Here is a 16,117-nt window from a genome sequence, read left to right on the forward strand (position 1 = left end):
TCCGATTCCTCAGTTGACCTATGTGGGTCAACTGAAATACAGAACAAAAATTTTACATTTGGCGCTTCTCTCGCCTTCGCTACTACTAGTATCCTATTTTTCAGGTGATAACTCGTACTGTCAGAGGCGAAGGGCAGAAGTCAGTCGCCTATGTACGGATTCATTAGTTGGATATAACCCATTTTTGTCAACAGGTACAAAGCAGTATGTCGCTTTTTTCGCCTTCCCTAGCACTGATATCCTTTTATTCAGTTGACCCATGTATGTCAACTGAAGAAGAGGATATAAATTTAAGATTTGGCTCTTTTTTCAGCTTCGCTAGTTCTAGTATCCAATTTTTCAGGTCATACTATTGTTAGCGTTATGTAACAAAGCGGTCCATTTTTCAGCAGTTCTGCGCTTCCCCCTCCACTAGCAGCCAATAATATTTATTCTCTTTCAGAGCGGCCAGCAGAGAGTTACAGCTAGAGAGCGAGAATCTTGCTCCTACATGTTGCACTGTTGCCGCACTTCGTGACAACCGTATTATTCATTCAACTATCAACTTTTTTTTCCCTTTTTTTCTTACAGCAGTATAGCTCCAAGTGTGTATATTTTAAATGCTTAAGAGCGATTAAAAAAAAAAAAAAGTCAGGTGACGGCAATAAACGTGAAGTGCTTCACAAGCAGGCGAGGCGGATTATTTACCGGATTTATATTTTTTAAAACGTGAATTTAAAGGCAGGTCTCCTACTGCTGACATTGGAAAAAAACAAGAACGGGCTCCTGAACCATGTGATGTCGGCAAGAGAACTGTAAAGAGAATTATAAAGGAAAGTGTGTTTGAGGTGTAGGAACCGTAGAAACAGTTGGTTTCGTGTCGCCTGGAAAGCATCGAAATCACGTGGAACCTGTAACACGAATGGATAGTTTTAACAACGATGTTTTAAAGTGCTCCATGTGAATGATTAACGACAGACATAACACAAACGAGTTACAGTTATGCAGACTTCAGTGGTAAGCGCTTCGCCAAGGTAAAGAATTTTAGAAGACTTTGGTTCCAGATATGTTAAGAGAGTTTTTAGTTCAAAGAAGTAAATTTGGTGAAGCATGAACTATATCCCATATGAAGATTCACGATACAACAGGAGGTAGTTTAACGGTGTATTACCTTGATGAAATATGGGTCAATTAGAATCATTCCAAGAAGATCTGCTGGAAAATTGGTGTGGTACTGGCAGTTTTAAAGTTGTCAAAGGGATAGGTTCTCAGATAATTACTCATCATGCTGACTCTTATTCCGGTTTTGTTTCTGAGAATAAACTTGTATTGACGTGCAAGAAAAACAGCAGTGATTACCATTTGGCAATGAATGCTGTCAGTTTCGTGATTTGATTCACAGGTCTTGCCATCCCTTGCTTCGAAGTCGGTAATTGCCAGTTATAATTCAGCTGTTAAAAAAAATGGTTCAAGTGGCTCTGAGCACTATGGGACTCAACATCTGAGGTCATCAGTCCCCTAGAACTTACAAGGGAACCTCCCCATCGCACCCCCCTCAGATTTAGTTATAAGTTGGCACAGCGATAGGCTTTGAAAAACTGAACACAGATCAATCGAGAAAACAGGAAGAAGTTGTGTGGAACTATGAAAAAAATAAGCAGAATATACAAACTGAGTAGTCCATGCGCAAGGTAGGCAACATCAAGGATAGCCTGAGCCTACGAGCGCCGTGGTCCCGTGGTTAGCGTGAGCAGCTGCGGAACGAGAGGTGCTTGGTTCAAGTCTTCTCTCGAGTGAAAAGTTTAATTTTTTTATTTTCAGACAATTATCAAAGTTCAGGCACTCACACATAATCAACTTCGCTCTCCAAAATTCCAGGACATGTTCAGATTTGTTTGGACATATGAAGGATTTGACGGTCTACACACGGAAACATTTGAAAACCTAAAAAACATATGTTTTGACAGAGCACAGGGAAAACTGTGCGACTGTGAAACTGTTGCATTCATTTGTTGCAGTTTATGTGACAAACTCTTATGTTTTCATCACTTTTTTGGGAGTGAATATCACATCCACAAGAAAACCTATATTGGGCAAGGTAGAAGAATCGTTTTACCCATTCGCCAAGTGTGCAAGTTAGGTGGGTCGACAACATATTCCTGTCATGTGACGCACATTCCGTCACCAGTGTCGTATGGAATATATCAGACGTGTTTTCCTGTGGAGGAATCGGTTGACCTATGACCATGCTATCAAATGTTTTCGGTTCCCATTGGAGAGGCACGTCCTTTCGTCTACTAATCGCACGGTTTTGCGGTGCGGTCGCAAAACACAGACACTAAACTTATTACAGTGAACAGAGACGTCAATGAATGAACGGACAGATCGTAACTTTGCGAAAATAAAGAAAGTACACTTTTCACTAGAGGGAAGGCTTGAACCAAGGACCACTCGGTCCGCAGCTGCTGACGCTAACCACGGGACCACGGCGCTCCTGAGCTCACGCTTTCCTTGATGTTGCCAATGTTGCGCATGGACTACTCAGTTTCTATATTTTGCTTATTTTTTCATAGTTCCACACAACTTCTTCCTGTTTTCTCGATTGATCCGTGTTCAGTTTTTCAAGGCCTATCCACTGTGCCAACTTATAACTAAATCTGAGGGGGGTGCGATGGGGAAGTTCCCTTGTTAGAACTACTTAAACCTAACTAACCTAAGGACATCACACACATCCGTGCCCGCGGCAGGATTCGAACCTGCGACCGTAGCGGTCGCGCGGTTCCAGACTGTAGCGCCTAGAACCGCTTGGCCACACCGGCCGGCCAACTGTTATAGAGAAAACATCACGTACAATACACCAAAAAAGCGGATAATTTTATTCGACTTAAAAATAAAAATATTAAGCTCCGTATAAACCAGACTCGTGCCGATTCTCCTGCAGTTTATTAATTTCTCACTGCACAAGTCACGTCACAGAACGTAGAAACTTGACTTCCTTGCACGTAAATGGGATCATACAGTTTTGTGTTTAACCATGAGTCATTGTCATTGTAGCCCCATGGAATTAATAAGGGCAAAGGGTTTTAAAGCTGTGTGGGAGAAAAAAAAAAACATTCAAGATAACATACAGCGAATCGCTGGTGCATGAGGCAACATCCCAACTGTAGCGTGGGCACGGTTGTGTGGCATGCTGAAAAGCTTCAGAAAAAAGAATTTGACAGAGAAGTGGTGATGGATATAAGCCTTGAATCTATCATCGTAAATTTAAAATCACATTGTTCGGAAACAGTCTCAAATAGAAGTAACGACGGTATTACGACGTAGATTTTGGAACAAAGTAATAATATTCCTTAGTTTTAAAGACCCATGGTTTAAAAAATGTGTTTGTCAACATATCAGTTGCATACATAATAATGATAACTTCTTAGCCTTTCTGATTAGGACTTCGTATCCTTTTAATTATGCAACTATAATGTTCAACATATTGCCCAAGAAGCTAAACGTCTCCCACAATGTTGTTGGTGGTTTTCGATGCTATAGGTCAGATTCCCTGGAGTTATTCGCAGATGATGGTTAATTGTTTACTTGTTCAATGGATTATAAATCCGGTCTCTCACTATAATGCCCGTTAACAACGAAAAATATGACAACTTACTGACCATTTTTACGATAGTCTTTTACGTTAGTCTTTTCTATCACTAATTCTTTTTTACACGCACTGATTACACTTCACTATCGTCAAACACACACACACACACACACACACACACACACACACACACACACACACACACACACACACCATACACATTTTTAAAAATTCTGTTGAGCACAAGCGGTTGTCAAGCAAATATAATGATTTCGGTTTGTGCTTTGAAGTTAATTTTGTTGTATATTAAATTTTTATTTACAATGTAGTTCAAATCGCAATAAGTGGTAATTATTGCAAGTAGTTTCAATGTCATTTCGAGAAAAATTGTACTTCACAAAACTGTCTCAACTGTTCTCGACGTCACGCAGAGTAAATCTGTGGAGCAGTAGACGTGAATAAATACACTCCTGGAAATTGAAATAAGAACACCGTGAATTCATTGTCCCAGGAAGGGGAAACTTTATTGACACATTCCTGGGGTCAGATACATCACATGATCACACTGACAGAACCACAGGCACATAGACACAGGCAACAGAGCATGCACAATGTCGGCACTAGTACAGTGTATATCCACCTTTCGCAGCAATGCAGGCTGCTATTCTCCCATGGAGACGATCGTAGAGATGCTGGATGTAGTCCTGTGGAACGGCTTACCATGCCATTTCCACCTGGCGCCTCAGTTGGACCAGCGTTCGTGCTGGACGTGCAGACCGCGTGAGACGACGCTTCATCCAGTCCCAAACATGCTCAATGGGGGACAGATCCGGAGATCTTGCTGGCCAGGGTAGTTGACTTACACCTTCTAGAGCACGTTGGGTGGCACGGGATACATGCGGACGTGCATTGTCCTGTTGGAACAGCAAGTTCCCTTGCCGGTCTAGGAATGGTAGAACGATGGGTTCGATGACGGTTTGGATGTACCGTGCACTATTCAGTGTCCCCTCGACGATCACCAGTGGTGTACGGCCAGTGTAGGAGATCGCTCCCCACACCATGATGCCGGGTGTTGGCCCTGTGTGCCTCGGTCGTATGCAGTCCTGATTGTGGCGGTCACCTGCACGGCGCCAAACACGCATACGACCATCATTGGCACCGAGGCAGAAGCGACTCTCATCGCTGAAGACGACACGTCTCCATTCGTCTCTCCATTCACGCCTGTCGCGACACCACTGGAGGCGGGCTGCACGATGTTGGGGCGTGAGCGGAAGACGGCCTAACGGTGTGCGGGACCGTAGCCCAGCTTCATGGAGACGGTTGCGAATGGTCCTCGCCGATACCCCAGGAGCAACGGTGTCCCTAATTTGCTGGGAAGTGGCGGTGCGGTCCCCTACGGCACTGCGTAGGATCCTACGGTCTTGGCGTGCATCCGTGCGTCGCTTCGGTCCGGTCCCAGGTCGACGGGCACGTGCACCTTCCGCCGACCACTGTCGACAACATCGATGTACTGTGGAGACCTCACGCCCCACGTGTTGAGCAATTCGGCGGTACGTCCACCCGGCCTCCCGCATGCCCACTATACGCCCTCGCCCAAAGTCCGTCAACTGCACATACGGTTCACGTCCACGCTGTCGCGGCATGCTACCAGTGTTAAAGACTGCGATGGAGCTCCGTATGCCACGGCAAACTGGCTGACACTGACGGCGGCGGTGCACAAATGCTGTGCAGCTAGCGCCATTCGACAGCCAACACCGCGGTTCCTGGTGTGTCCGCTGTGCCGTGCGTGTGATCATTGCTTGTACCGCCCTCTCGCAGTGTCCGGAGCAAGTATGGTGGGTCTGACACACCGGTGTCAATGTGTTCTTTTTTCCATTTCCAGGAGTGTATTTCTCTCATGACCACTGATCAAAATTGGTTTTAATATTTATTTTTCCCCTCATAGATTTGAACGTATAATACATTTTACCGTAGGCAAACGAGCATGACTGTTATGAGCAGCAAGTTGACCTATATTGGCCAACTGATGTTCGGGACACAACCTATGTCCGCAGCTCGTGGTCGTGCGGTAGCGTTCTCGCTTCCCTCGCCCGGGTTCTGCTTCTCTTATGTAATATGACAAAATTTTCTCTCTTCTTCAATATAGGTATATTCTGTAGTATATGTAAAAAAAAAAAGTTTCTTCCACTTCTGCTCCACCTATCATGGTGACGTTTCCCTCATACTGTCCCACTTAACAGTGTAACTAGAGGAGGAGATCAAGCCACAATACACAATGTGCCTGTGGCATCACAAGTGCATCACATACAGATACATGAACTCAAAATCAATGCATCGATGCCAAATATAAACTGTTATGCCTGTCCTGCAATGTCTACCACCTCAAAAAAAAAAAGACGACAAATGGCCATGTAAAGGGTTTAAGGAACAACAATAAGAGAAAAACGAAAATGTTGTTGTTGTGGTCTTCGGTCCTGAGACTGGTTTGATGCAGCTCTCCATGCTATTCTATCCTGTGCAAGCTGCTTCATCTCCCAGTACCTACTGGAACCTACATCCTTCTGAATCTGCTTAGTGTATTCATCTCTTGGTCTCCCCCTACGATTTTTACCCTCCACGCTGCCCTCCAATACTAAATTGGTGATCCCTTGATGCCTCAGAATATGTCCTACCAACCGATCCCTTCTTCTGGTCAAGTTGTGCCACAAACTCCTCTTCTCCCCAATCCTATTCAGTACCTCCTCATTAGTTATGTGATCTACCCATCTAATCTTCAGCATTCTTCTGTAGCACCACATTTCGAAAGCTTCTATTCTCTTCTTGTCCAAACTATTTACCGTCCATGTTTCACTTCCATACATGGCTACACTCCATACAAATACTTTCAGAAATGACTTCCTGACACTTAAATCTATACTCGATGTTAACAAATTTCTCTTCTTCAGAAACGCTTTCCTTGCCATTGCCAGTCTACATTTTATATCCTCTCTACTTCGACCATCATCAGTTATTTTGCTCCCCAAATAGGAAAACTCCTTTACTACTTTAAGCGTCTCATTTCCTAATCTAATTCCCTCAGCATCACCCGACTTAATTCGACTACATTCCATTATCCTCGTTTTGCTTTTGTTGATGTTCATCTTATATCCTCCCTTCAAGACACCATCCATTCCGTTCAACTGCTCTTCCAAGTCCTTTGCTGTCTTCGACAGAATTACAATGTTATCGGCGAACCTCAAAGTTTTTATTTCTTCTCCATGGATTTTAATACCTACTCTGAATTTATCTTTTGTTTCCTTTACTGCTTGCTCAATATACAGATTGAATAACATCGGGGAGAGGCTACAACCCTGTCTTACTCCCTTCCCAACCACTGCTTCCCTTTCATGTCCCTCGACTCTTATAACTGCCATCTGGTTTCTGTACAAATTGTAAATAGCCTTTCGCTCCCTGTATTTTACCCCTGCCACCTTTAGAATTTGAAAGAGAGTATTCCAGTCAACATTGTCAAAAGCTTTCTCTAAGTCTACAAATGCTAGAAACGTAGGTTTGCCTTTCCTTAATCTTTCTTCTAAGATAAGTCGTAAGGTCAGTATTGCCTCACATGTTCCAGTATTTCTACGGAATCCAAACTGATCTTCCCCGAGGTCGGCTTCCACTAGTTTTTCCATTCGTCTGTAAAGAATTCGTGTTAGTATTTTGCAGCTGTGGCTTATTAAACTGATTGTTCGGTAATTCTCACATCTGTCAACACCTGCTTTCTTTGGGATTGGAATTATTATATTCTTCTTGAAGTCTGAGGGTATTTCGCCTGTTTCATACATCTTGCTCACCAGATGGTAGAGTTTTGTCAGGACTGGCTCTCCCAAGGCCGTCAGTAGTTCCAATGGAATGTTGTCTACTCCGGGGGCCTTGTTTCGACTCAGGTCTTTCAGTGCTCTGTCAAACTCTTCACGCAGTATCGCATCCCCCATTTCATCTTCCTCTACATCCTCTTCCATTTCCATAATATTGTCCTGAAGTACATCGCCCTTGTATAGACCCTCTATATACTCCTTCCACCTTTCTGCTTTCCCTTCTTTGCTTAGAACTGGGTTTCCATCTGAGCTCTTGATGTTCATGCAAGTGGTTCTCTTTTCTCCAAAGGTCTCTTTAATTAACGAAAAAGGAAAATATAAAAACGAAAACATATAAAGTGACAGTAATATTAACCAACACTAGGAATATAATAGATTAATAGAATAAAATGTCTTTTTTTTAATGTATCGTTGTTAATATATTTAAATAAATATACATGGATACCAAAAAAAAAGGTTCTATTCCCGGCGGGGCCAGGGATTTTCTCTGCCTCGTGATGAGTGGGTGTTGTGTGCTGTCCTTAGGTTAGTTAGGTTTAAGTAGTTCTAGGTTCTAGGGGACTGATGACCATAGATGTTAAGTCCCATAATGCTCAGAGCCATTTGAACCATTTTTTGACACAACCAATGTATGTCAACTGAGGTACAGGTTGCCATTGTTACGTAAGTCATTTGTTTCGTATTCTCTGGCATTAGCATCATATTGTTCAGTTGACCTACGCTGGTCTATTTAAGTACAGAATACAAATTTTATTATTTGGCGCTTTTTTGCCTGCGCTAGTGCTAGTACCCTATTTTTCTGTTGATGCTAGTACTATCACAGGCGAGAAGACCTATCTCAGGTTATCCATACAGGTCAACTGAAGATCGAGACAGAACCTTCATATGTCGACTGAGGTACAAAGTTCCAGTATTACGCATGTCGCTTTTTTCGTCTTCCCTGCACTGGTATCCCTTTCTTCAGTTGACCTACGTGGGTCAACTGAAGTACAGAAGAAAATTTTGAATTTTGCGTTTTTTCCCCTTCGCCAGCGCTGGTACCGTCCTTTCCAGTTGATTCTAGAACCATCGAAGGAGCATAGACCAACTTCATGGGTCAACTGAAGTTTGTGATACAAGCTATATACGTAAGCTGAGGTCCAGGGTGTCAGAGTTGCAGTTTGTCGCTTTTTTCATACTCTCTGGCACTAGTATCCTATCCCTCAGTTGACATCTGTCAGTCAACTGAAGTTTCGAATGCAAATTTTACATTTGGAGCTTGTTTCGCCTTCGGTAGTACTAGTGACCCATTTTTCAGTTGATACTCGTACTATCAAAGGCGAAAAGACCCTCTTCAGTCTAACAGGTACATCAGCTGAAGTTGTGTGTAACCTATATGTGTCAACAGTCGTACAAAATCAAGTGTTACGAACGTTACTTATTTTGTCTTTGCTAGCGCTAGTATCATATTCTTCAGTTGAGCTTCGTAGGTCAGATGAAGTACAGGATACAAATATTACATTTGGTGCTTTTTCGGCTTCGATAGTACTAGTTTCCTATTTTTGGGTTGATACTAGTACTATCGAAAGCGAGAAGAGTGACTTAAGTCGACCTGTATAGTTCACTTGAAGTTCGGGAGGTCATCAATTTATGTCTACTGAAGTACAGAGTGGAATTGTTACGTATGTCGCTAGTATACTATTTGTCAGTTGATACCAGTACTATCGAAGGCGAAAACACCGACGCCAGTTGAACTGTATATACGTCAACTGAAGTTTTGGTACAACCTGTACATGGCACTTCAGACTGAGCTGACCTATGTAGGTCAACCGAAGTACTGGACATAAATTTTACACTTGGCGCTTTTTTTTGCAGAAGTATCGTATTTTTCAATTGATATTAGTTCTATCAAAGGCCTAGAGTCGACTGCAGTTGACCTATGCAGGTCGACTGAACTTCCGGATACAAATTTTAGATTTGGAGCGCCTTTCGCCTTCGCTAGTACTAGTGTCCTATTTTTCGGTTCATGCTATTACTATGTAGGCGAACTGAAGTACAGGATACAAATTTCACACTTGGCGCTTCTTTCGCGTTGCTAATACTAGTATCTTCTTTTTCAGGCGAGATGACCTACTTCAGTTCACCTGTATGCCCTAACTGTATTTCAGGATATAACCTATTTATGTAAACTCAGTTATAGGGTGCCTGTGTTACGTACGCTGCTTTTTTCGCCTTCACTAACACTAGTATCCTATTTTCTAGTTGATCCTAGTACTATCGAATGAGAAAAGACCGACTGGAGTTGTGCTGTATGGCCCAACTGAAGTTTGGGATATAACCTATTTACATGAATTGAGTTACAGGGTGCCAGTGATACATATTGTGGCCATATGACTTGTGTGGGAATGCTCAACTCGAAGAAAATGAAAGTTGTAAACTGTTCACAAGTTCTATGCCAGCTCTGAGGCCCCACATGCTGCAACACAAGAAGATTTACCCACACATTACACAGCACAAAACTTCAATGGGCCCCGTAAATGTGATTCGACTTGCAAGTTCAGCTACGTCTCATCTATCAGGCACCAACTTATATTCGTAACAATGTACGCAGTGTTCCACAAAAATATTTAATATAAATGCAGGCAAAATTTGCTATTAAAAAAATCACATAAGCATTCACGTATTTTGTAAAGTTTCACAAATTCGGGTTTATTTCCTGTAAGAACATACAAAAATCGAAAGACACGTTTCACAATAAATTAATTTCAGAGGATGACCGAGTTTCTTAAAATCCGTGTGGCGGCTGCATAAATCACGATTAATATGGTTTCTTTTTCTTTTTTCTTTTTTCTTTTTTTTTTTTTAAGACAGTTCCTTCTGCTTTGCCGTGTCTACGTGCGTTTGTGCGTGGTTTGTGTTGTTCTGCTCTGGGATTTGTTATTATCTACAATATGTTGGCTTTGGAAGTCTCGGTTGGATCAATCAGGCCTTTCGGCCTCCCATCGCCCACGATCGATGAGGCGTGGGAAAGAGGGCTCGAGGCACTGTGCAGCGGCTGCAGTATGTGTGTGTGTGAGTGTGTGTGGTTTGGGAACTTATGGGCGCCCAACGGTGAGGTTATCAGCGCCCTGACATCGATGAAAGCAAACGAATGTGGATAAGCACGAAAACTGTCGTACACACATGCACACGAAACGATCACACAATGATGAGAGATTAAATTGGAAGAAACACATTGATCATCTGCTGAAACGTTTGAGTTCAGCTACTTATGCAATAAGGGTCATTGCAAATTTTGGTGATAAACATCTTAGTAAATTAGCTTACTACGCCTATTTTCACTCATTGCTTGCATATGGCATCATATTTTTGGGTAATTCATCACTGAGGAATAAAGTATTTATTGCACAAAGTGTGTAATCAGAATAATAGCTGGAGTCCACCCAATATCATCCTGCAGACATTTATTTAAGGATCTAGGGATATTCACAGTAGCTTCTCAGTATATATACTCTCTTATGAATTTTGTTATTAACAACCAAACCCAATTCAAAAGTAATAGCAGTGTGCATAACTACAATACTAGGAGAAAGGATGATCTTCACTATTCAAGATTAAATCTAATTTTGGCACAGAAAGGGGTGAATTATACTGCCACTAAAGTCTTTGGTCACTTATTAAATAGTATCAAAAGTCTGACAGATAACCAGTATTTAAGAAGGAATTAAAAGAATTTCTGAATGACAACTCCTTCTACTCCATAGAGGAATTTTTAGATATAAATTAAGAAAAAAAGAAAAAAACCAAACAAAAAAATTATAAAAAAATTAAAAAAAATAAAAAAGTTGTTATATTAACTTAATTATGTTGTTAAATTAACTTAATTGTGTCATGTATTGGAAAATTTGACTCGTTCCACATCATTACAAAATATCGTATTCATGATCCATGGAACTAGTATTAATCTAATCTAATCTAATCTAATCTAATCTAATCTATCGCACAGGCACTCTCACATGGATTAAAACCAATGAGGAGGCCAGATAGGTAAACAAGACAGTAAAAGAGGGAAAACAAACCACAAAAGAACTAAAAGAACAGCACAGGGAAATGAGACTGGCTGACCACTTACGAAAAAATTTGGGAGAGCCGGCCACCCCACCGACACATTAAAAATATCTCCCCAAAATCTTGTTAAAAAATGTGGGACAATTCACAGAACTTTAAAACCCGAACTACATTTGTTTGAGCATTGCATAAAATAGACTGCAAATCCGCTGCAGTCCGCTGGCCAGCAAATAAAATACAGTCCAGTAAAATGAGGTGCACCAGGATCTGCACGCCACAAGCACCACACATCGGAGGGTCCTCTCGCCGGAGTAAAAATCCGTGCGTCATAGGGCTGTGGCCGATGCGAAGATGAGTAAGGATGACCTCATCCCGTCGACGTGGCTGGAAGGAAGTACGCTTGACAACAGGGAGCTTGTTGTTGGTCACTTCTAGCCACTCATGTTCCCAACGACACAGGACTTTATATCTCAACAGCGAGGTGAGGGCATGCAGTGGGATAGCACACTGAAAGACCTGGCGGTCACGACACGCCTCCTTGGCTGCTCTATAAGCCCTTTCATTCCCCAGAATTCCCGCGTGCCCTGGTATCCAGCAGAAAGACACCTGCTTCCCCAGTCACTGCAGTTGGAGGAGGGCGTCGTGGATAGTCTGGGTTCCTTTATCTGCTGGGTACAAACGCAGGAGAGAGTAAAGGGTGCTCAAAGAATCTGAACAGACGAGAAATCTAACACTGGGAGAAAGTCTCATCTGCTCCAGTGCCCGCAAGATGGCATATAATTCTGCATCAAAGATGGTAATTTCGGGAGCCAGTCTGAACTTGAGGACACGATCTGGGAAGACGACAGAGCAACCAACAGAGTCACGCTGCTTAGACCCATCCGTAAAAACAGTTACATGGTCGTGGTGCTCAGACAAAACGGCAGAAAAGACCCGATTAAACACGGAAGCAGGAGTGCTATCTCACGTGTACCGCGCCAGATATGAAATCAATCTGGGCCTCTCCAGTACCCAGGGTGGCAGGCGGTTAAAACCCTGGATTTGGGGTCGTACAGATTCCACACCGAGGGACTCAAGCACATGTTGCACACGGATCCCAAACGGCAACGTAGCCTGGGGACGGTGGGAAAAAAGGCGGTCCAAAGGCGGATGAGCAACAATATGGTGAGCAGGCGAGATTGGAGCTGCAAGAAACTTACAAGCCTGGCGCACCAGTAGGAGCTGCCGCCAGATGGTAAGTGGCGGTTCCCTGGTCTCAGCACAGAGGCTGGGTATGGGACTGGTCCGATAAGAACCCGTGGCCAGTCGAATCCCTGCATGGTGGACAGCATTAAGGATCCGCAAATAAGACTGCCTCGCTGACCCATACATTGTGCAGCCGTGAACGCACAAAAGCCCGATAAAACTGGAGGAGACGCGCCCTGTCCGCTCCCCAAGACCTGGGGCTGAAGCACTTGAGGGTGTTCAGTGCATTCATGGTTCTGGCTTTCACGTCTCGTAGGTGTGGCAGCCATGACAACCTGGAGTCAAGAATTAGGCCCAGAAACCGCACTGTGTCTCTAAAATGTACGACAGTATCCCCACATGCAAGGCAGACAAATTAAAAGGTCGACAAGAACGATAAATATGAACACCACTGCACTGGTTGTTGCAACTGACGGCTCACTGTTGCAGCACTGGAGGAGGAAAAGAAAACAGCAAAGTCGTCCACAAATAAGGATCACTGTACTGTACTCCTCACTGTAGACGTTATACTGTTGATGGTTATGGCAAAGAGGGTAACACTTAAAACACTGCCCTGGGGGACACCATTCGCCTGCTCTAATCGATCAGACAGTGTGTTACCAACTCGGGTCTGGAAAGGCCGCTGAGACAGGAAAGACCCAAAGAAAGCCCCATTCGTGCAGTTGTGCAACAATACAGTGTCTCCAAGTAGTATCATATGCCTTACTGATATCAAAGGGCCGGCCGTGGTGGCCGAGCGGTTAAAGGCGCTACAGTCTGGAACCGCGCGGCCGCTACGGTCGCAGGTTCGAATCCTGCCTCGGGCATGGATGTGTGTGATGTCCTTACGTTAGTTAGGTTTAAGTAGTTCTAAGTTCTAGGGGACTGATGACCTTAGAAGTTAAGTCCCATAGTGCTCAGAGCCATTTGAACCATTTGATATCAAAGAATATGCCGATACAGTGATGCTGGCGGAGGAAAGCCTGCTGAATAGTCGCCTCTAGGAGGGTCAGGTTGTCGACCGTGGATCGATATTTGCGGAATCCACACTTGGAGCGGCTAAGAAGTTGCCTGGTCTCCAAAAGCCACACCAGACGACGGTTAACCATCCGTTCCAGGGTCTTTCCTACACAGCTCGTTAGGGCGATGCTGGGATAACTACTTGGACACGTGCGGTCCTTTCCCGGTTTGAGCAGAGGGACCAGAATTGCCTCCCTCCACGAGTTGGGGAAGTTACCTGTCGGCCATATTAGATTAAAACAGTCGAGGAGGATTTCCTGGGACGCTGCTGGCAAACGACGAAGCACGCAGTACCAGATGTGGTCGTGACCGGGTGCAGTGTCAGCAGCCTCAGCCAGTGCCGATGCGAGCTCCCACGTAGAGAAAGGGGAGTTGTAGGCCTCGGAACCATTGGACCGGAAGTCCAACTTTTCCCTCTCTACAGTTTCACGACAAAATGCGGGATCCTAGCTTGCATTGGCAGTAGCTTGCGCAAAATGCTCGGCCAGCGTCTGAGCAATGTCTCTGGGCGCCGTGTGGAGGCGCCCCTGTTTCAGCACTGCTGCACACGGTAAACGGCTGCGTGTGCCGGAAGTCCTCCGGATAGCTTCCCATACTTTTGTGGAACAAATGGAACGGTTGATGGAATCCAGGAACTCCTGCCATGACCTTTTCTTGCTCTACTTAATGACACGGCGTGCCCTGGCTCTCGCGATTCGAAAGGCAGTAAGATTGACCGCTGTTGGGTGGCATTTAAATCGTCGAAGAGCCGCCCGCCTGTCCCGGATGGCTGAACGACACTCTTCCGTCCACCGAGGTACAGGGCGCCGCTTAAGAGGGCCAAAAGACTTTGGTATGGATAGGCCTACTGGCGCCGGTCGAAACCGCCACTCCGACCCCCACCGCGCCGCCCACTCGCGACGGGCGCCTACCGCAAGCAGACGCACAGCTGGCTTTTGCCCACGCCCTCCTGTCACAATGCTGTAGCTTTCTAAGATTTGGAGCTCGTAGTGTACCTAACTTGACAGCCGACTCAGGGGGGGCTAGACTAAACTAACCTAATGTTCTATCCTAACATAGAGTCCTTAACACTAATTTTTACTCCACTGGTGTGCGTGGTACAATTCGCCCGTGACTGTTCCTTGGAGTTTGTACTAAATTGAAACCTTGTACTAAATTTAAACCTAAATCAAAATCAGCCAACCCGACTGCTGTGTGTTTTTGTGGGCCTTTTGTATAGCTAAGTATGGGGTGACACTTCCACTTTTCGTTTGGTGGGGTGACACTTTCATTTTTGGGAGAACACGTATACACTCGCAGAAAAAATTTGTTGCTGCACAGTTTTAGTTTTACTATTTTACAATTATCTATTTGTATATGGATCTTTAACAACTTAACTATTGCGCGTTGATTAATGAGGCATGGCATCCTCTGTCTGTGTCACGTTCTTGTTGTCACTATACCTACATCACTTAACTGCCTACAGTTGTTGCATACGATGTCTAATTTATCGTGTAGTGCGTTTACGAGTCTTTTAACTGTGTCACTTACACAGTCTGTTTCCACTGCTTCGTGGGGTTCATGTCCACGGCGGTGCGTCCAGAATCCACCTTAAAAGGTTGTTCTGCACTACTTGCAGTTATTTCTGATATGTCTGGCCTGTAGTTTCCCAAGCAGAACAACTGTATGTTAGTGTTGAGAGATCGGTTGTTTTGTATAGTGTTCTTTTTGTTTCCATTCACATCTCCCTACCGAGGAAGAAGGGCAGGAGGGTTTTTGCAAAGTTTATTCCTCTCGTCCTCTTTTCACCGATGTGATGATGGAACAGCATCATTTTGTCTAATGTTACACACAGGTATTTCACAGAGTACCTCCACGGTAATTCCAGGATGATTAGAGACAGTCGGTTTCTGAGTACCAGGCGTTACCTTGTGAAATAGACAACTGCTGTTTTACCTGCATTTAGTGTCCCCCTACACAATCTTCTACCTTGTCTAGCTGTATTCGAAGGTGTGCTATGTATGAGTGGTAATTTTTACAGGTATCATATTGAGGTTATCTATCTTTACTGAACCAGAAATAACAGATGAGATGCAAAAGAAGGAGACATATATGCATATTTTCATTTATGCTGTGTTTTATTACAAACAATTGTACATATAATGCCCTAGATGTCTACCTACTCAAATTATTGCTGTACATGTGCTTCAGTAGGTGCAGTATTGTTATAATGAAGTAGGTGCCAAATTTTCATATAGCTATTACAAGTAGTTTTCGATATAATGGAACATAAAGCATAAAAAATTTTATTTTGAGAAAATCACATTTAAAGTTTAAAATGATAAAAATTGACATGTAATTTTATATTAAGTCTCAAAAACATCCAGTAGCATAGACAGTATCATTATCTTTGCCATATTCC

The sequence above is a fragment of the Schistocerca cancellata genome, chromosome 9 (assembly GCF_023864275.1).
Source record: "Schistocerca cancellata isolate TAMUIC-IGC-003103 chromosome 9, iqSchCanc2.1, whole genome shotgun sequence".
NCBI lineage: Eukaryota > Metazoa > Arthropoda > Insecta > Orthoptera > Acrididae > Schistocerca > Schistocerca cancellata.